The sequence below is a fragment of the Strigops habroptila genome, chromosome 12, assembly GCF_004027225.2.
Source record: "Strigops habroptila isolate Jane chromosome 12, bStrHab1.2.pri, whole genome shotgun sequence".
NCBI lineage: Eukaryota > Metazoa > Chordata > Aves > Psittaciformes > Psittacidae > Strigops > Strigops habroptila.
Window position 1 is genome coordinate 8,822,039 of NC_044288.2, and position 22,006 is coordinate 8,844,044.

General features: G+C 48.0%; 2 long non-coding RNA genes across 2 annotated transcripts; both read right to left on the reverse strand.

The window, feature by feature from the left end:
• Positions 1-1,495: 1,495 nt before the first annotated feature.
• LOC115615596 lies at positions 1,496-20,242 on the reverse strand. Its single transcript, XR_003994094.1, has 3 exons — positions 20,094-20,242; positions 14,304-14,306; positions 1,496-1,508 (listed from the first exon to the last, which is right to left on the reverse strand). It is a non-coding gene; the product is annotated as an uncharacterized LOC115615596 (long non-coding RNA).
• On the reverse strand, positions 5,224-9,346 carry LOC115615597. The gene is made up of 2 exons (XR_003994095.1): positions 8,444-9,346; positions 5,224-6,119 (listed from the first exon to the last, which is right to left on the reverse strand). It is a non-coding gene; the product is annotated as an uncharacterized LOC115615597 (long non-coding RNA).
• Positions 20,243-22,006: the final 1,764 nt, after the last annotated feature.

The following is a 22,006-nucleotide window of genomic DNA, read 5'->3' on the forward strand; positions in this document are numbered from 1 at the left end:
GGGCAGGAAAGCCACTGCTGCCTTCCCACCTGCAGGATGGACACAGCATCCCCTTGGCACAGCCCTGCCCTTACCTCCTGACCTCTTGGTAAGGGGCTGGAAGGGATTTTCAACACACTTCACACAGTAACAACCCAGATGTGGCTGGAGCCACTTCAGTGGCAGTTTCACAGTAAACTCTCTGCATTCAGCAAACCTGAGGCACACTGTATGGGGGAACAGGAACCTCGAGGTCTGCAGGATGTGAGCCCAGCCCTGCAGGAAAACCAACTCACTACAGTGTCAAAACTCAACAGAACACTCCAGAGCTTGGACCTGTCCTCTGCTGCACATGCCACCACTGCCCTCTGCAAGCTCTCCTGCCCTGAAAACCAACCCAGTGAATGGAGAGCAGCTGTGAGAAAGGCTCATGTTATACACGATAACAACTCGCTGCCTCCTGCACCTCTGCCGAGCAAACCACTATTTCCTGAACTGAGGTGTCAGGCATGACATATTTCACATGCTGGAGCAACCGTCACCACCTGCAAAGTGACAAACAGAACTAAAGCCTTTCCTGGTACTTAGTGCATAAATCAGGGTGCGTCCTGTGTGGCTGTTTGAGATTCTGCAGTTGAAAACTCCCTGGTTTTGCTTGGGGTGGTGGCTGTAGAAGTGCCTCTCTAGCCAGGGTAGATTTAGTCTAAGCTACTTTCTACCAAAGCATTTCTATAGCATGCCTAGCTGGAGTGTGCAGCCTGCTGCTGTTGCAGCAGAGTGTTGCCAGAAGTGCCTGTGGGCATCAGGTAAGGCCATACCTGAAGGACTAAGAACTTGCTTCCTAGTATACTGTCTTTTCCCTGCAACTAATATGGATTTATCCTTTCCTTCCACTCCACATCTCACCAATGGGGTGGGAAGTGACTCTGTCATTGCTCATGACCCTGCAGGTCTGGCAGGCTGATTGCTGCATAAATGTTTGGTTTTGCTCTTATCCCTCCAGGTATTCACTGATCATCCCACCAAGCCCATATCCAACAAGTGCCCAGCAGACTGCACTGCCTGCAGACAAGATTCTAATCTTCTGAGGGTAACAGGGAATTAAACCCAAGAATGACTGCAGCCCTTTTAAACCACACATAGTTCAAACAGCAATATGAAAACTTCCTTAGATGTAGATCTAAGGCATTAGATACCCCAGATCAAGAGTTATTAAACCCCAGATCCTGCAGTTTACCTGCCCTTATTTCTCATCCTATTGTCCCAGCATATTAGCTGGAGGTCTCCTCCCTAACCCCAGCACATTCCCACCAGCAGGACTGCACTCATAGTTTATCTCAAGCACTTCTATCCCTGGGTAACAAGTAATAAAAGCATCAAACAGTATCAAAGTACCTGGTGCAAGGAGGAGGTGACACAATGCCAGCTCCCAGCCTGGCTCTGCTGCACATCACTTGGTAGAGCTGGTCCTGCCACCCCAGGATCTCTGCTTTCAGATAAACAGACCTACTGGCTCCTTTCCTTCTTCCCTGTGCTAAAAAACATCACCACAAAGCCCTTACTGATAGCAGGATGCAACCACTGAAACATGCCCATGGCCAAGCTGCTCCACAGAAAACCCAGAGCATGGCAGGGTGCTGAGCTTAAGCAAAGAACTGCAGGTGCTGGTCCCAACATTTAAATACAAATGACAACAAAACCCACTTACAAGATAAGCAGCAACACATGGAAGCACACCAGAACCCACGCAAAAATGCATTGCAGCAGCTCTACTTCCTATTTCCTTTTCCTTAGAGCTCTGAAAATAATAGCTGTAAAGGTCAGGGGTTTTTGGGACAGTTGATTGCAAACAGGCAGAGAGCACACTCAGGAGCCAGGTCCCAAACCCCCACCATTTCCAACCTGATCCTTCCTACTGATTTCCTGCCTGGAGTATCATCATGTGCAAAGGACTGCAGTGCAGAAGCTGGTTTATGAGAGGAGCTCATAAATGGGGGTCTAGGGATACCTGGGGTGGGAAGAGATCAGCTCAGTGATGCAGCATGGAGCTGTCAGAGTACAAAGAGCTTTGGGTCTGAATCATCTCTTTTCTGGTAATGCCTGATGAAAGGTCTCTTGGAAACAATCAAATTCCAACTGAATTTTTATGTTGAAGCAGCACCAAGGCTCCTGGCCAAAATCAGCACTGAACTGTGATAGTTCCTGTACAGATAATGAGGTGTGTTTGGTCTAACAGCCAGGGGGAAAGGACACATGCTGTAGGAGCAAGAAATATCACCCAGACCCTGAGTGTGTGTTGCACCACCAGCAGAACCGCCTTCCTCCCCCTCCTCACCATTGTGCACTGTGATCCCCAAATGGCAGCACCATCCCTGGTGACAAACAAGGCCCCAGGCACTGTGGTGTGACCAGCACTAGTTAAATACACAAAACTGACACAAACAGCAAACTAGGGATGAGCTGGTGGGGGTGTGACTGCAGGTATCACTTGGCCAGCTCCAGCCTGATTCACTGCAAGGATCCCAGCAACTTTCTAATGGTCTGGGACTCATACATTTTACAGGGTATTTATTTGAGATACAAGTTGGTGTCCGTTTAATGTTAAAGATCAGGGAAGTGGCCCAAGGTTTGGTGAAAGAGAAAAGAAAGAAGGGTCTAGCTAAAAGAAAGAGTGTAGGTGTCACACTAAAAGTCAGGTGTAGGCAAGAGGTGAGGAGGACAGAGATTACCCCCATGGCCGGATAGCATGGCGTAAATATTTTACTCTAGCTTGTATTGCTTGTAGTCATAAACATATAGAAGGGATGACAAATGCCCATTTGAAGATAAAATGCAATAGGAATAGCAAACACTTAATTTAAAATAGCTGAACTATTTCTTGGTCCAAGGCGCAGAGATCCTTGGCAAGCAAGTGGTGAAAAGGGCCAAAGTCGATGAAAGAGGCAATATTAGGAAATGGGAACTGAAGCGATATCTGCTGGTGGGAAAAGAGAAGTGGCCAGGATATTTCTCAGCTGGTTTCACATCCAGGCGCCTCCTTTCACGCACAGTCACTCCTGCTTTATAGTAAGTGGGAAAACGAGAGGTCTGCGCCAGGCTCCAGATCACCAAGGGTATCAGGGTGCCAATGGAAACACACCATTGGGTGAGGACTGATTCATGGAGCACTTCATATTTAAGATACCATTTTCCCTCTCCTACAAAAGCTGCAATAGGGAAAATAACCCCTCAGTTGCAAAGCCTGGCTTCCTGATAGCAGGCTTGAATTGTTTTCTACCCAGGGTAGAAAACATTAAAACCAAAAGGATCTGTTACTTATGCTTGGGCACTACTTATACTTCAGGACTATTTTGGTTTAGTAAATGAATGTGTAGTAATAGGAGTAAGATGCAGAGTAAAGAGCATTGCAGGTGCAGGGGACCTGGTGTAGTTTGGTACCCAAATGAGGATGGATGCCAGGAAGAGTTACAGAACAGGTTGCAAACAGGCAGTAGTGCAAACAGGCTGGTGCAAATTAGCACTGAGGTCCTACCCAGCAGCAGAACACCCTGGCTAAAGCACCTGGGCTTGCTTTGGGATACAGATTTGTATCAGGCTCACACATGGTGATCACAGGACACTCCCAGAATAACGTAACCCCCGACTCGTGCCCATAGGGACAGCACAGGCCAGTGCAGCAGGCTGCGAGCAGGGACTCTTACACTTGTTCTAGTTGTAGCATCTGCATTACCTCCCTCCAAATCTGTGGTTGTGTGGGTTTATTTTAGAAGAGCCAAGTACCCGGGCAGGTTTATGTTTCTGCTTACTTATATTTACATCATAAAACACATAAATATATCCCAGCACTGCAGCAACCGACCACATGAGCCAACAGACAACAGCCCTCCCTGGCTGTACCCAGAGACTGGGCTTGGGTTAATTCCTGATGTAACTCTGCCAAACAGGGACTTCCTGCTTCTTCCTGTTGTAACTCAGGGTGATGTATATTGTCCAAAAACACATTTGGAGAGGCTGTTTTATTGCAAGTATTTCTTCAGTACCAGTTTGTAACTTATATTCTCAGCTATCAGCTGCTTCATCTCAGTCTGCTTTGGAATTGGCAATGAAGTTTAATGAGGTTAAAGTAAAACCTCTCAAAGATAAAGAAGGAAAAAGCTGTTTGTATTATGGAGAGAGGAGTTTAAAGAGCTGGTGCACAGATAAAGGCAGTGAGAAAGTGAAGTGCCATTCAAGATTTCTTGGTTCAGACCACTTGAACTCTTGTAGTTGATGGGGTCCTGCACACAGCGGCTGTGGCTTCCATGCTGAGCAGCTCTTTACCTTCCATCAAAAAGAAATCTGGTGTCTCCCCCTCCACTAGCTAATGCAGGATTTCTAGTGCAAAGGAGGAAACCCGCCTGGCTGGAGCCACAGGGTCATGCAGTTAATGCACAGCAGAATGTAGGGGGTTTGCACTCACCACAGGCTGCTGGGATGGAGAAGGGCAAAGAATGAGTGTGACCCGGACACATAGGTCCTGTGTTGTGTTCTCATCTTAAAATGCATAACAAGGATGATGCAATTTACTACAAGTCTGTTTTTCACCATCTTTTATCAGAGTCATTTAGAAACACCAGCAGGGACCGGTGAAGCAGCAATACGATGACTGAACCTACACTCACCTCTAAGCAGCCTGGGAAAGAGTAACCACAAACTTGAAGTGAATATATCCAAAGCCACAGGGCTTTTGCCTTCTTTTTAATCTCTCTCCCCCCAATTTTTTAGCTCATCAGCCACGATACTTTATAAATACATTTGTAATACAGCGAAAAAGAAGAACTGAAAATTCCAGAGGTGCATTTTATGCAGTATGAAATGTGGTCATCTCCAGTTTCATATCTTAAATCTGGCTTTTGCTGTATTCCAGTATAATACTCAGCTTGAAAAGAGCTGTATAATGGCCTATAGGAACAAATGTTACATGTACAAAGGAGAAATTAATCCTGTCAGCATCCTTGAGAAATCTACATCTGAAATGTGAACTAAAATGTGTATCTTCAAAGATTTTTTCCCCAAACCCTGTTTTATTAAACTCCTCTTTAACATCCTTAATTTAATTTTCAGTGCAAATGATGTTACTTATCAAACACTTTCTAAATAATATCTGAGTAGGGTATAGCACTATATTTTAGGATAAGAAACCTAAATGGAGTTGTTCAATTAGTGAAGTGAGGACCCAACGCCTGGTGTGAGATAATCGGTCCCTGTTTCAAACCTCCTTCAATAAGTCTGACAACCCCAGAAGACTAGATTGTTGAGATACAATATACACATTCATTCCACCATGCCCACATGTGCCTGTGGGAATTTGAGGTCTACATTCCTGATACATTCGAAAGCCAATTTCTAATGAACCAGGTGGTTCCAAGAAGGTGAAGAGTCCTCCTGAAGAAAGGGATTGAAGTGGGATGAGTTAGTTCAGCTGAGGTTGGTCTTTATTTTGCATTGGGCAGGGGAAGCCCTTGCTGGGATTCCTGTTTTTGGTCATTTGGCCACTGAAATCCAGAAATATCTGATAACGACCTTCGTAGGGTCAGAGTCTGAATGTCGGTGAAGATAAATCCAGCAGTAACAGACACAAACAAGGTCAAGCCCTTCGACAGCGACGTGATGTAAGGTGGAAACTGTCCTTCACTCCCTCACAACATGGCTGCGTGCTGAGCCAGCTGGCTGGTTCCATCCGAATGAATCCGCTTCTCTGGAAGTGACCTAAAACCACACAGCCAGCACACCAGCATTCCCAAAGCTCCCACGCAGAGCAGGCACGGGCCGTGTTCTGGCTGCAGAACGCATGAGAAATGCCAGAATTAAGATCTTAGTCTTTTCCGGTTGCAAAGCACATGGCTGAGAGCCTGGGTGCAGGATCAGGACTAACTCAAACGACTTTCTTCCACTTTTCCCTGTGTTGTCCTCTTGTCACAACAGACACCCAACAGCCGCTGCATGGTGAGAGCTTCCCAATGGCCATTGCCCAGAGCTGCCGGGTGTGCAGCCCATCAACTGCTGCTCCAGGAGCATCCACATCCCTGCTTCCAATGGGGAGGTTTCCCAGCTCTGGCTTCATCCCACGCCTCTTCTGGCTACAAACCATGTATCAAGAACTGTAAAGAAAGGGACAATGTTAACATATTGAATATTACTGTATTCCTAGATCAGCCGATAAAAAGTATTCTTTCTTTGCCGAAGTGTTTTAATTTCTTCACATGTTGATATCCATTCTCCCTGTAAGTGTTGTTTTTACATACATATATATATACACACACACATGCATTTTTTACAACACTGGTACCAAGACAACTGACAACATGATGCCTTTGGTATATCTTATAAAGCTCTTCTCCAAACACTGTCACTAAAGCAGTGGCTGGCAGCTCTGCCTACACCCTGCCAACCAGCCTCCTGCCTCACAACCTTATTCTGGCTACATTCCCTTGCAGTGAGAAAGCAGCATCGTCTTCCTCACACTAGAACCCATCCCATGTGATATGGACAGCAGGGTTTGCCCTGCAGAAGGCTTTGCCATAGCAAGATGTGAAGATGGAGAACTGCATTTTTCTAATGCTTCTACCCTGAGGTCACTTCCAAGACAAAGATTGTCTCCTCACAGTCCAGTTGGAAGGTGAAAACTTAAGCTGGGGAGCCTAAAACTTTTGTAGCCTTCCACCAAGAGCTGTGGGAGTCCTTGCACAGCCTCTGCTTCCCCAAAGTTTACCCATTCCTGCCTACCCAGCTCACCAGGAAAAATAATTTCACATATTCCTCACTTTCTGCACTGTCTTAAGGTCCTTTAACTGCCTAAGATCTGCTTTCTTCATGACCCAAGAAAACGCTTAAACACTTGGATGTGACACCTTGCACACTGTCCAGCTTGTAATAAGGTGGTGTCCAGCCATGCTGGGACTTGCAGGCTTTCCACTGCCTCATCCTGTGCATCACAATGACTGATGCAGGGCTTGCTGCTGGCTAGGAGTAGGGCAAGGAGGTATCTGAAGCTCTGGAGTTCATGGCTACTCCAGGAATGAAACAAGCACATTGCGTATAATGAGAAATGTGAACCAAGACAGGGAGTTCTGTGCTGCTCAAGACCCAAGAGATGGCTCTGGCACGGAGATAAGCTCCAGCCTCCAGCTTTATTTCCATCATTTTCAACCTCTGGAAAAGGGCATGTAAGTAAGTAGTAAGTCAGATTGTTCTGGTCCTCTAAAAACTTTGTATTTGGTGTGTATTTCAGATTATTTTCTGAAGGCACTGCTCAATGCTATCCTGTCAGCAGTCAGCTCTAACCTAAAACACACCCTTTGAATGATGCAAAATTCCTTGAACAACATTAATAAGCAACAACCATCAGCCACTAAAAAGAAGGTTGGAAATAGCTGATGTAAACTCCAGGACCAGCCCTTGCAGAAGCTTCATCACTTCTCGGCCATTTCTGTTCAGGTAGAATGAACTCAGGCATCATCTCGGGAAGCAGCTGCATTTATATCCTGCATTTACAGGGCTTCAGACCATGTTTAGGCTGAATTTCGCCGCACAACAGTAAGAGCTGGTGGCAGTCCTACTTGCTTATGGAGTCAGTGGAAAGCCATATAAACTGGCATCACTCCCACAGCATCCATCACCTGCACCTTGTACCCAGCTAGCACTGGTTACTAGCGGTAAAAAGCACATAAACATAAAGGGATGACTCAATTACATCATGAAACAAGATGAAATCAAATACTTCAATGTGCAGAGCATTGTTTGTCTCAAATAACCACAACAAATGTTGAAATCTGAGTTGTTTGGAACTTGCTCATCACCGCGCTTTTGTCTCAGGAAACATGATTTAGATCAAAAGGGAATTTCCCACCAGTATATTTTGAATTTTGCTTAAATCACCCCATATAAATATAAAATCAAAATAAAACATTTCAGTTGTGTTTATTAAAACAAGAAAACCCACAAAAAACAACTGTCTTGTGGAAATGAGCTGAAATACTTCAGTTTTTCTCAGCCTGTGACCAGCATCCACCTGAGCTACCATCAACGCATGAAGTTTCTAAGTAACTTTTGCACCTCCTGACCTCACTTCTGTGGACAGAGTCCTCGGCCAGACTGCACCATTCACAATACAATCTGTTTAACCTTTAACTTAATCTTGGTGCTACCCCACAGATGTTCAGGACCACAAACAAGACTGTTCCCAGGGGATGAAGCCCTGCTTCCCGATGCACCCTGCCTGTTTTGGTACTAAGGAGCACTGCAGTGGGTGACTGCCCCCGGAGAGGGGCTCAGTGGAGACTGTTCCTATGATGTATTTAGAAAGCGTGACTGAAAAACCTGAAAATATGGATTTTCAGCTTTGTACCTGACAATTTCTTTTATCTCCATTAACACTGAGTAGCACCCAAGACAAGACAAGAAGAAAGCACTGAGACCAACTTACATAATACTGCTAATCAATAGGTTGAGTCACAGAACTTATGTCAAAATTTCCTGTGGAGACTGTGTTTCATTTGTTTATGGTTTTTCTTTTCCAAGCTCAAGCAAACACCTTTTGAGCCCTTGTAATACCAAGCCAAGAACTGCAAGATGACCTTCAAACGTGCGAGATGCTAAAGGAGGCGACTTCCCCAAGACAGAACGAGCCCTCGCCATGAGCTGTGGCATCACCTTCCTCCTCTCACCCTGCTCCTCACGCTTCAGCAGAAGCCACAGCTCTCTAAAGCTTTGCTCACCATGACTCAGCCTGGTTTTTGCAGCTATTTCCAGCACCGCCGCTGTACAGTGGCCAAGTTCACAGACTTATTTATGTGATTTTCATAACTTCCTCCAAGTAGGTCTTTTTTTTTTCCATACTCAACATTTTTACTCTTCCTAGGTCAACCAAAAGGCATCTTGACTTGGCGTTGTGCCTATCTGCCTGCTCCAGTCGCTGCAGCTCTTGCGGTGGGTGCCAGCTCCCACCATAAGAGGAAGGGGGAACAGGCTGGCTAGGGGGGACCCCACTTATTTACTAAAAGCCCATCAAAAACTGTCTCTGTAGAGCAGATACAGCCCCTTCAGAGCTAAAAGGGTAAGGATTTGGGTGCTTCCCCGTGGGAAGGCAGTTCCCAGACGGCTTTCTGCTGGGTATATGCTTTGCAGACTGAAGGCAATGCTGTTTTTCTTCCATTTTTATGCCCATTGTGGGGCATGCATTGAGTTCCCCATCCTGTTGAGGACCTCACTGAGTGCTGGTATGTGCCAAGGCTCTGAGTTATTGCCCTGCTTGAAGGCAGAGGAAATGGCACTGGCGGGATGTAAGTGCAGAAGCACCGTAAGCAGAACCACACTCCAACTGATGCTACCAACACACTGCCAAGGGCAGAAACTCTGTTTGCCAACAGATCCCCAACTCCAGCCCCATCCACACAACATTCTTGGATGCACATCAAGCGAGTGCAAATATTAAGCTTGCACATGCCAGTTTACAACAGCAGAGGATTGACCTCTTTAATCCCCTGCTCTTATAAGTTAATAAAGCACTGAGAGTAAGTTTGGAGGTGCCTGGTGCTGCTGGGAGCCCTGCGCTGAACTCAGGCTCCAAAACCAGCTCCAGGTCTCAACAGGCACAGATGAGGAGCTGCTCCTGGGGCTTTGCTAATTCACCCTGTGGGATCCTGAGCTCCTCCAAGCTCCGGTCAGGGCTGCAGCTCTCAGCCTGCAGAGCTGAGCGTGTAGTTCAAGTTCAGAAGTTATTAATACAACACACCACAGGAGGGGAGAGGGTGAGTGTGATGGAAGCCACCAGGCTGAAACAGCACCAAACACCAGCAGACATTCAATCCTAGAATCCCAGGTCAGAAGCAACCTCAAGGATCATCTGGTCCAACCTTTCTAGGCAAAGCAAGACCTAGACTAGATGTCCCATTCGATGTACTCAAGTGTTTTTCTTCCCTTTTTCAATCGCTGCTTTGATTCTTTGAACTTTTCTTTATTTGACATGCAAATGCTCCCTCAAGCTCTTCCTGTTCTCATCTCAGGTGAATGCAGTCAGCTTTCTCACAGCAAAATCACCCAAAAGCTTTAAAACCTAAAAGACATGGGATTGCCAAGGAGGAGAGACTCCGTATGCACCCTCAGCTCCTGATCTATGATCCAACCTGGCCCAGCCTCTGGTGCAGCAGCAGAGACGTGGACGAGGCATGAAGATAGACCATGCCTAATTCTCAGCTGATCCTGCAACACTCAGATCCTCATCCATGTTAACCAGGCATCACATACCAGCAAGTGCAAGAGGCAGGGTAGGGCTGCAGGAGGGATGGGATACTGCTGGCAGCTATTACAGCGCTGAGAAATAGCCGAGTCAGCCTCACACGTGATAAACTGTTGACTCATATTTTCAGTTTCTTTTGGTTTTAATCAAAACGCATCTGTTGGGAATTCACGTGATGCCAGGGAACCCCCCCCGATGGATTCACATCGTTTGGAGTAAAATCCACCCCCTTCCCTTATTCCCTCGTTACCTTCAAATGTTCACTGCAGCATTTCTCAACAGCAAATGCAAATCCTAAGTCTCCCAAGAGCCCAGATACCTGGTGAGGATATGACATCAGTGAGGATGAGCTAAAGCCAGCTAAATCTGTAGTCCTTTGCCATATGGGCCTGATCCAACACATTATGTATATGCTTTCCTGCACCCCCAGCAGATTTGTTTCCATTTTCAAAGATGTAAAAGGCTTTACAATCCCTGTGGGTGCCAATGTGGCTGAAACCTCCATGCAGATGTTTCCTGCACTGCCTCCGAAGTGCTCATTAGCTCCTGGTAGACACTTCCAGCAGCAAAGAGAAGGTGCCCGAGTAGTTGCCACTTCTGCAGGCAATGGATATGATGGGCAACGGCTCGTTCCTGTAGGAAGAATGCTTCATCTCAAGAACACTCAAATACCTACTTATCACCTTAAACAAGCCTTGATTCATTCTAGCAATTAAAACAAGAAAGCAAAAGCAGGAGTATGAAAAAAACTAAGCTGCCTGACTACCTAGCTAAGAAACTCCGATAATTTCATTCACCTTAATCATGTGAATCAATGCTATAATGAAGGTCATGGTGGGAACTGCTCTGCATCAACAGGAAGCACAATGCAACGCTTAAAGCTTAAGATTAGGATCAGGAAACCTGCCACTATTTGCTTTTCCTCTCTATTCTGTACTTTCATCATCTATAAAACAGGAATACTGACACTCTTCCTAGCCTAGTGATGCATGCTAAACCAACTCATTAATGTTTATGGGGCAATCAGAGAGGTTCAGATGAAAAGGTCTGAAGATATGAAACCGCAAAAGGTTGTGAGTGCTTCAGATGCGCTGGTGCCCCAGGGCTGCAGGATTCCTCTGCAAGGACCAAACCAGGGCAGTGCTCTGTAAACAAGGCTAAAAGCTATGGCTAAGGACCTTGGAAAGTGTCCCAACTGAATATTCCTTTTCAAATCTATTATGTTGTAAGGCTGTCAGAGATCCGTAATGGGAAGGCTTTATTTCCCCTTCACTGCCCAAAAGTCAGACTAACTTGGGCCATTTCTTCCTGTTGCTGGACAGGAAAAGATGCTCCACGTGGCAGCTGGAAGGGTTATTTCAGGGTGAAACTAGCAAGACTAAAATAAAACTAAATTACATAAATAAGTCTAGGAAATACTGGTTGTAACACAGTGCTACCTGGATTTGTTAGAGTCCTAATTCAACCAAATATATCCCCACCAGCAACTTGTTATGCTGCAGAACAGGATTAATTTAGCAAGAGGTTCCAATTTCTTATGAGTGCATTTCATAACACCTGGACATGAGAGCAGTTTTCTGTGTACAGCCCAGTAGTCAAAATTACCACTGCTATTAGACTGCAACTAACTGGGTATGAAGCACTTCACTGCGTAAGCCCAAGGATGAGACAAAACTTTTCTGTCAATCTGCTTGTTTTGACAAAGCACTTTGCTTGCAGCCATTATGTGATATCCAAGGAAGTTCTCTCAGTGATGTTTCTAATTTTCAGTAGGTTAAATGCTCTTGCAGCTTTCCGTGAGAGAATCATCATCGTAGAATCACAGCCTGGTTTGGGGTGGAAGGGCCCTTAAAGCTCATTAAGTTCCAACCCCCTGCCACGGGCAGGGACACCTTCCACTAGAGCAGGTTGCTCCAAGCCCCATCAAAAAAAACCCAAAACAAAACAGTTTTGCCAGTTTTCTGGCAAAAGGGTTTGCACTGGTTCCCCACTGTGGGCTTAGCTGCTCTCTTTGTCCAGACCAACCCAAAACAGCCTCCACCAGGCTGTTTGCTGCTCAGCTCTGCTTCATGCTGATTTACGGGAAGCAATATTTCTCATCCTGATGACTCAAGGTTCGTGCAGTACATCATAACTTCTTATTTATGGCACAGTGACCCTTTACCTGGCTCCAGCGGTACGCGACACTACCCGCCCTGCCAGGTTTAAAGCAACCATGGACACTCCTCACCACAGGAACCCTGATCATCATGGCTGGGGTTGTTCCTTCAAACCACAGCATTTACTCTCAGGGTGTCTAATTCCTGCTAATTCAGCCTCTCCCATCTGTGACCAGGGCAATGTGGGGTTATGCCAGCCCACTGTGATAGGGGCACCCAGAGAATTCTTCCCTGTGAGGGTGCTGAGGCGCTGGCACAGGGTGCCCAGAGAAGCTGTGGCTGCCCCATCCCTGGCAGTGTTCAAGGCCAGGTTGGGCACAGGGGCTTGGGGCAACCTGCTCTAGTGGAAGGTGTCCCTGCCCGTGGCAGGGGGTTGGAGCTGGATGAGCTTTAACATCCCTTCCAACGCAAAGCAGGCTGGGATTATCTCCAGCCTCCCTGCACACAACAAGTTATTTCTCATTCACTTAGTGCCATGGTTTTGTGTTCTCCACATTACACTGAAGCTAAACAGGGACTGATTATATACTTCATGACACAATAGCGATAATGACCAGATCACGGGAGTGGGAATTAACGACCCAGCAGCAGTAACCCAGGACCATCACCTTGCCAGCTTTCTGTGCTTTCATGTTAGATTTGCTGATCAGCTTCAAACCAATATTAAAGCCAACACGAAATCACAGAATACTGCTCCATCCTTTTTTCTTTTTCCTTTTCTTCTCCTTTTTCCCCCTTTCTTTAGCAGAGTGTTTTTTCCAAAGGAAAGCTTCTGGACTAAATAACTAACATGGCCTCAGCCATCAGAGCTGTCTCTGCAGTGCCATGCACTCTGTCCTCAGAAACGGCAGTGCCAAGAGGAAACCAGACATACACAAAACCATGTCCAAATCAAACATGTCAACATTACAAGCCCTAACAAACAAAAAACTCACTCAGAAGCTACAATCCTCCCTGCTCGAGGCCATAACAGAGTCATGGGGCTCACCATAATACAGTCACATTCTTGGGTTCACCTTCATCAGGCTCAAAATACTGAGCAAGTCCCCAGCTCACCACAGCCAGCGCCCAGCCTGCACCAGCAGCATCAGCCCAGCCCCTGTGGTGGGGCCATACGGCACATCAGGAAGGCAAAACTCATCCTGGGGCAAGCACAGGGCCACAAACATGGCTGCATGGTCTGCACTCAGCCAGCCTTTGAGTTGAGTGTATTTATAAGGTGGGCTGGCGAGCCTGGCTCTGCTTCTCCAACTGTCTCTGGATGGAGACCTGGATGCTCCAAGTGCAGCCCAAATGCCCTCTAATGGAAAGCAGGGCATGAGGAAAAGGGGGACAGGGCAATGGTGCACAGCTCTGCCTTGGTGTGAAGGAGACCCAAGACCAGAACCAGAGAGTACAGCAAAGCAGCAGCTACAGACATGACTCCCAGTGCAGCAGCTTATCCACATTCCAGCTCTATTACTTCAATAAAAAAATAGTGGTAGCCAAAAGGGATATGTTTTTCTTCTCCTCATCATGTTTCTAAGGGAAAAGGACAGACATTCTCAAGCAGGCTTGGTACTATAATAATGAAAATCATATTACTGAACACACACAGAGGCTTTTTTGTCCCTTGCTCCGTGTATGCTCTTGGTTCTAAACAAAGGCGTGCAGACAGGATAAATTAAAGTAAGAAGTACTTAAACAAATAGATGTACTTTTTTTTCCCCCTAAAACTGACTCAGTTCTGTTTATGCTGGCTGGGAGACAGCATCCTCCATTCCTCTCAAACATACCAAACAAAACCCGAGCTAATGGCGTGAGTCCTGTAATCAAGGTCACAAGCCTGGGTTTGCTGGGGTGCAACTGAGCATTATACCCAGGCTGGAACTCAAAACTACATTTAAAACGGGCTGAGTATCAAAAACTTCAATAATTTGCTTATCAGGAGGAAAAGCACTTTGGGAATGCTTTCCTGTCCAAAGAAAAGAGCAAAGCTGGAAAGCTTTAGGGTTCTCTTGAGTGCTGCATCTAGAGGAAGCTGCAGGGTGAGCCGTGATCTGCTGAAGTCAATGGCAAAGCTCCTCTCCACCTGCAGCTGTACCCGACTAGGGAGGAGGGTAGTTCAAAAAGAGGAGGGACATCTCACTGCTCAAACCCTGCAAATAAAAGAGTCATTTCCCAGCTAAGAAACTCACCTGGGGCACCAGTGTCTTAAAATAGCAGCGGTGACTCCACCATGGCAAACAGCAGCGGCTCCCTGCATACGAGGGATGCACACTGTGGCAAACAGAGGGTTCTCTCTAAACAAGGAAATCAGCATACGAGGAGGACTTGCAGATTGGGTTGTTGACACAAGAAAACCTGCCTTAGCTCATAAGTCTATCGTTTGCTCGATACAGAAGAAAACAAATTGGCTTTGAACCAAGGAGTGCTGGTGATAAGGCTCAGCAGCTCAGCCGGGACAGCCTGGGATGCGGATGGAGGGGAGTGGGAGTTTGCACTACGGCTTCTTGGAAAATACGGAATCACAGATTGTTGGGTTGAAGGGACCTTAAAGCTCATCCAGTTCCAACCCCCTGCCCCGGGCAGGGACATCTTCCACTAGAGCACGTTGCTCCAAGCCCCATCCAACGTGTGCCAGCTGGAGAGGGATGCCCGGGGCTGGCAGGAGCTCTCAGGGAGGGCAGAAGGGAACAGCTTTTCTGCAGGTGATTACAGCTTAAATTATATATGGGACAGTATCTTGGCACCAGGTAGAGGTGGCTGCTTTTTCTCGAGGTGAGCTGGCATGAATCATACACGGAAATACAACCATATATAACTGGCAAAGCTGAAACCACTGCAGAGAGGGCAGCCTGGTCAAAACTGGGTATCTGGTCTTCTGCTCCTAGACCCACACTTGGGTGCGTGAGTGAGAGCAGCAGGATACTCAAACCCTGAGCACGCTGCAGAGGACCATGGAGGCACTGAAGAGCTCATTGTCTTTGATGAACAAGGCTGTGCTCGTTCAGATGATGATTATGCTACTGCTAACTCTAGTCTACAAGGAAAGGGACACTTGCTCTGCTCTACCCAATAGGTTTCATTCATGAGGAGTAACAAAGGAACACAGATTATTTGAGTCATCTCCACTGATCCATCATCAGAGAAAAACATCTTTCTTCTCATTGCTCCATGCAGCAGAAGAGATAAACAGAAGAAAAGCTACAGGGAATCCCCCCCAAGTTTCTTGCAGTGCACTGTCTTCATCTGTCAGAACTAATAAAACCAGTTACAGTGGAGGGTAATACAAGTTAAAGCTCTTTTAGAGGCAGCTCTTCCAGAGCACCTTCATGTGCTGCGGGACCTCCTGGATTTATGCTGTTATTGGCGGGTTGTCACACACTCGACTCTTATTAACCACAATACTTGTGCAGAGGAAGGTGATGCAACGGCTACATGGGAAATGTCAGCTATTTCGTACAATGCTGTTTATTGTGCCAGAAAAGAGATTTTCAAAATGGAATGGTCGCTGCTGTGGTTCCTGACCTCCGCAAAAGGCTTTTGGCTGTGCCTTTTCTTCCTGAAAGGGAGGCAAACATATCAGGATGTGAAAACTAGTGCATGTTAGTGAGGAGGCGAAATGGAGCAGCAGCACTGTCCCTGACCCCTGATCCTCCTCCCTGCACCCGCTCTGGCTTCTCCTGCGGGCTGAACTCCAAGGGTTGAATGGATAAAGCAATCCTTTTTCTCTATCTAATCTCTTCTCTGCCTCATTATCTCAGCACAAACACATGTTGGTTTCTCCACCACTCAGTTAAACCCTCTCAGGAGCAGCAGCCGTGGCACTGCCTGGGCTGCAAACAGGGCTGGGGGAGCTGCTCTGTCCTTGCCAAGGAGCAGAGGTGGCATTGCTCCCCCAGGAAAGACTCACAAAAGGGAACCTTGATCCATGCAAATACCACATGTGAAATTCAAATGCCAGCCTGTTTTATGTAGCTTGCAGTCACCCTTCTCTTGTAAGGGGAATAAAATCACTTCAGCTTTGTCAGCTCCAGCCATCTCCATCATCACTAACCTCACAAGAGCCTGCTGCATCCAGGCGTGTTACATCATCCATCAGCAACAAAAGGACTTAAACCACAGCGTAAGATATTGACAAATCCAGATACAGGTGATAAAGAGCAACTTATCAATGTGCATTAAAAGCAGATGGGTATTACACAATCAAAGGTTGGAAGGGACCTTAAAGCTGATCCAGCTCCAACCCCCTGCCATGGGCAGGGACACCTTCCACTAGAGCAGGTTGCTCCAAGCCCCATCCAACCTTGAACACTTCCAGTTCCATCTTGCTGCTGCACATCTACTCGATCTAACACGTCCATTATAATAACAGATCACTAGAAGCAAAATTACATCAGTCGACCTGCAGCGGGGCTGCTCCACAAAGCCACTTCCTCAGCAGCAGCAAGTTGGGTGCTGAGGCGAGTGGGGAGCAGAAAGCGGTGGCTGCATAAAGGAGCTGCAGACATGCTGCTGCTGCTCCAGTGACAGTAAATAGTCCCTAATGCAACCTTTCCACCGTGCAACCTGTCTGGGAACCAATATCCTCTGAAAATCATTAACTCCAAAAGTTTACACAGACAGAAGTGTGATAAACGGAGACTGATAAAACTCGATTTTCTCCAGATTGAAACTAAATTCTGCTTTCAGGCTTCTGGTGTACTCTCACTCTCAAAAGACCAATTGTGTGGTTGCCCTTCATCCACCAGCTGCTTAGTAACTCCTAAATATGTAGAAGTCACACTTAGCAGGAGCAGCCATGGAGACCTGGTGCTTGTGAGACCTGTTGGTGGACACAGTGGGACACAGACACATTCCTGCAGCATCTCTCAGGGTTTGGTCCAGACATGCAGGGATGGCCAAGTCAAGTTGATTTAGGCACCTTGGCATCACGTTAAAACCAATGTCATGCTTCCAGAAAGCAACGTCAGGCCAGTTCAGTGCTTCCCACCAATGAGTGTCACTGCCTGTGTAATGACTTGGGGGTAATTACTGGGCTGCCCAAGCCCATGCATGGTGATGGGCAGGACCGTGCAGCCTGTCCCCCAGCCTGGCAGTTCCCCAACGTCCCAGCTCAGCAGTATTCAAGCAGGATGAAGCTCATTCCCGAGGCTCCCAGCCCACATTCCCAGGAAGGCACAATGCCGTTCTTTAACGAGATGCAGAAACGCTGCGGGATGTGGAGGTCACCATAGTTCAGTAATCCTGCAGGTAACTGCTTTAGGAGGACAGAACACAACCAATGCTTTCCACAGGTATTACGGGAAACCCAGAGAAAAGCAAGCAGAGGCTCAGAGCTTGTCACCTCCGGCTTTCCCCGTTCTGCACCTTCCATCATCAGATGAGGCAAAAGCTGTTTCATCTGTAGAGTCAGGAGCAAAGCCGCTGAGCCGCATGGAGGTGCCAGCAGACACCTGTGGTTCACACAGTGAAATTAAGAAAATATCTACCGTCAATACGACGATCCCTTTCCTGTAAATGAGCGGCAGAACTGGTTTTGCAGCCCTTGGGTCACGCCAATTTGCTGACAGAAAACAAGGTACTTGTAAGGGAGAGCAAGCAGCAAGCGAGCTTGACTCAGCTTAATCACTGGGTTAATAAAATACATACCAGAGGAACACCATTTAAGTTGTATAACTTGTGTAAAACCTCCTTATTAAGTAGGGTTCACTTAAAACAAGAGCATCTCACCCATGAAACCATAGCCTCCAACAGCAGGAGACTGATAGTCCCAACAGCTGGTAAAGAAGAGAGGAGAAGCTGCCCTGAGGCTCTTCTCTAGACCACTAAGGTCAGTAAAGCCACACAACGCATTCCCCTTCCCCAGGCGCACAGTCTCAGCTGGCAGAGACTTATTTGGGCTCTTAAACTTAGCAGCATAAGGATAAGTTGTGGACATACTTTGCTAAAATCCTAGAATGGTTTGGGTTGGAAGGGACGTGTGCAAGGATGGTATTGCTGGAGGAGGAATAGATTATACATCAATGAAGTAGTGGGGATTGACAGGCTCGTGAGCAGAGCAAGTTATTGCGCTCATGAACGCAACTTCTCTCCTGCACAACACAAACTGGGCGGCGAAGTGGTGGTTACAAGAGTTCTGTACCACGATAAACTCATCTTATATGTAAACAGGTTCCTTGGGGTGGCCTCAGATACTGACCCAATGGGGAGATACAGGAGAAGGTGATCCCACAACGGCAGGTGCCAGCTCTGCTGGACCTCTGCAGGGCAAAACAGCACCAGACAAGTAAAAGCATGGTATCAGACTGGGCTGATCTCTATTAATCCACTGAAGAATGACTGCAGGGTGAGTATATCCGAGCTCGAGAGGGAAGAACCCACTTTTCACTTCCTCAACCACAGCCTAGCGAGAGCAGAGTGCTCTGACATCTCCTTTGCTTGTTTCTTCAATCAAATCCACCCATGCTTTCCCCACCAGACCTGGCCCACTTCTACAAAGTTCTCTTCTGCATCTCTTCTACATATAACACCCTTCCAGGTTTCCTCCTGTCTCGCAGCTCTGCATTTGGTGCCCAGCGATTTCCACACAATGCTCCACAGCACCTCTACTGAAAAGCCTGGCGCATTTTTAAAAGAAAAACTCTATTTGGTTTATTTTAAGCTGTTGTAGCCCAGGCTGGGGCTGTATTTGGCACATGTCCACGGCTGCTGTGGAGCGATAAGTGTGGCTGCCACAGCAGCCCGAGATGAGACAGGAAAGGGTGGGATGGGTGTCAGCTCTAGAACAAGCTGTGACAAACATGGGGCAGGAGGCTGAAACTCCTGACCTACCAGATGCGATGAAAAGGCGACCACAGACTCCCTGGGCCACCAAGGAAAGGAAGCCCCACAATGCTGCCAGCACATGTTATGGGTCCCAGAGTGACAAAAAAACAAAGCCAGTTGTGTTTTCATGTGTTTCCATGCTTCAGCCTATGTAAAAGCTCTTTGCTGTCTCAGCACAGCAGCGCCTGGCAAGTAACAGCACAGTATCAAGCTGGACTAATCTTTATTAATCCACAGAAGAACAGCTGCAGGGTGAGCGCACCTGAGCTCAAGAGGGAAGAACCTGCTCTTCCCTTCCTCAGCCTGAACCTGACCTCTAGCCCTGGGGACTTCACCCCTGGGGTTAAGTCAAAGGGCTTTGTGCAGGGGTCCCAGGACAAGGAGGAGATGTGGCTCCCACCCTGCAGCTCAAAGCCACTGCTGGAGGCTTCCTTTAGCTTCGAGAGGGAAAGAAAAGAGCAGAAACAACATGGAACCGTGCCCAGGCTTTGAGCTGGGTGCTGGCACTGGAGGTTTGGGCCCCAAGGGTATGACAGTCACTGTGGGCACAAGCTTGGCAAAGGCTTGGAGAGAAGGGCAGAGACTGCCCTGTGCCTGTCACACAGCACAGCTATTGTGTACAGCCAGCACTGGGGTTAAACAAGAACAGAGGAACAGTCTGTCAAGGAAAAGGGAAAAGTGCAAGCTGCACTTCCAGCAGGCGAGAGGAAAGGAGCTGAGTGAAATGAAGTGCAGAGGAGGGCAAAGAGGCTGGACATAAAGCACACACGCTTCCCAGTGCTTGAGGCAATGCTCTGGCACAAGATTTTGATCAGACTGGTAAAACTGAACTCAGCACATTCATTTCTTCCTGACAGCTGTGACAGGACCAGCAGCCCCATATCCTCATCCTGAGCTGCTCCTCCAAGACATCTCAGAGCTGCTGCACTTTTTCCAGGACTCCTCAGGATCTGGAAGCTCTCCAGAATGCCCAAGTCCCCCAGGCTGCTCTGTAGCCTTTTTAACTCGTGCCAAAGCAGAAGTGAGCAGTGCTGAGCTTGACCACTACAATTTCATATTGCTGTGGACAGCTGATGGTATTCTCCATCAGGGCAGTGTAAGGAAAGCATCATGGTGGGTATCATAGAATCCCAGGCTGGTTTGCATTGGAAGGGACCTCAAAGCTCATCCAGTTCCAACGCCCTGCCGTGGGCAGGGACACCTTCCACTAGAGCAGGTTGCTCCAAGCCCCTGTGTCCAACCTGCCCTTGAACACTGCCAGGGATGGGGCAGCCACAGCTTCTCTGGGCACCCTGTGCCAGCGCCTCAGCACCCTCACTTGTGTCTTGTCTTGCACGGACATTCCCCACTGCCATGGCTGGGACTGGTGGCAGCACAGAGGACACCAGGACAGCCCCTGACAGCCACCAGCACACACAGTAACCTGCAGAGACACCCCGCAGAGCAAGGCAGCCCCAGCGAGGGCCGCAGTGACCCACGCTGCTGCCCAGGACTGCCCCAGGGCTCTCCCCAGCCTACGGGCGCTGCTCTGGGGCAGGTCCTGCAGCAGCACCTGGGGCAACCTGCGTCTCATGGGTGCCACTGCCCTCTGCAGTTCCCAGAGGAAGGCACAGCTCGCCAGCACCCAGCCACGGCATCCCTCCGTGTCCTCTCCTTCCAGCCTCACCCCACATGGGCTTCCCTATGAGTCTCAGCCCATTAAATAGCTCATCCAAAGAAATGCATTTACCCACAGTGGGAGCATTGGAAGTGGTGCTGGGGGGAAGGAAGGTCCCTGCTCCCCCATCCTGTTCATTGCCCCAACGGGGAACTCCCCAACCTTGCAGAAGCTGCCAAGGAATGGCCAAAAGCCTGAGCAGGGAGCGTGTTATCCCACACTAATCCCTAAATCCGTGCCCTTTCGGAGGAACCTTCCATCTCACAGTCCTGAACACACAACTGAACGTGCTCCAGGCATCCCGGCGCAGAGCTGTGGCCATGCGCTGCCTTTGGTCACACTGTTTGGGACACATTTAACTCAGCACAAATGTCTCAGGCTGAACTGGCACCTTGAGGCTGCGTTTATGGTGAGTGAAGACTCAGTCAATGGAGTTTAACACACTCAGCTTGAGCTGGAAGTTGAAGTCGGAGCAGTGGAGGTGAGGAGAGCAGCACCGTCAGGAGACGCACTGCAGAGGAACACAGCTTTGGCAACTCACAGAAAGGTCTTTGATGAAGCTTTCTGGACCACTGAGACCTGGCTGGGCTGGGGTCAGGGCAGGACACAGAGCCGGGGAGACAGCTCAGTGGGAGTCAGCACTTCTACAGCCACCCATGGAGATGCATCACTCCAGATGCAGAAAGTGGGTGAGCCATGGGAACACCTCCAATCCCTGCTCTAACCCAGCTGCATGGAGACACCAGGAGAGATCCCAGGGACTCTGTTGGCTGCAGGGACCGGTCCTAGAGGTGTCCCAGGAAGCTCTCTCACTCCATCCCAGCCCGGCTGTCCTGCCAGGACACACTGCTCTGAGCACACTGGCCATGCTGGTGTGCTAGCAGCTATGGCCTTGAGCAGTTCTGCTGGGCAGGCTTTTCTTAGCAAGCCAGCCAGATCATTACATATAAACCCTACACCTGAATGCAAAAGCAGAAACAAAGCCTCTTGGTTCACGTGTCTATTAGCACAAGCACTGTGTGGCATTTGCTTTGTAGCAGCAAGTTAATCATAACAGCGGGCTGGTGTGTGGCTTGTTTGTGCAAAACAAAAAGCAGGTGATAAGAAAGGGTATCAGTGCCCAGG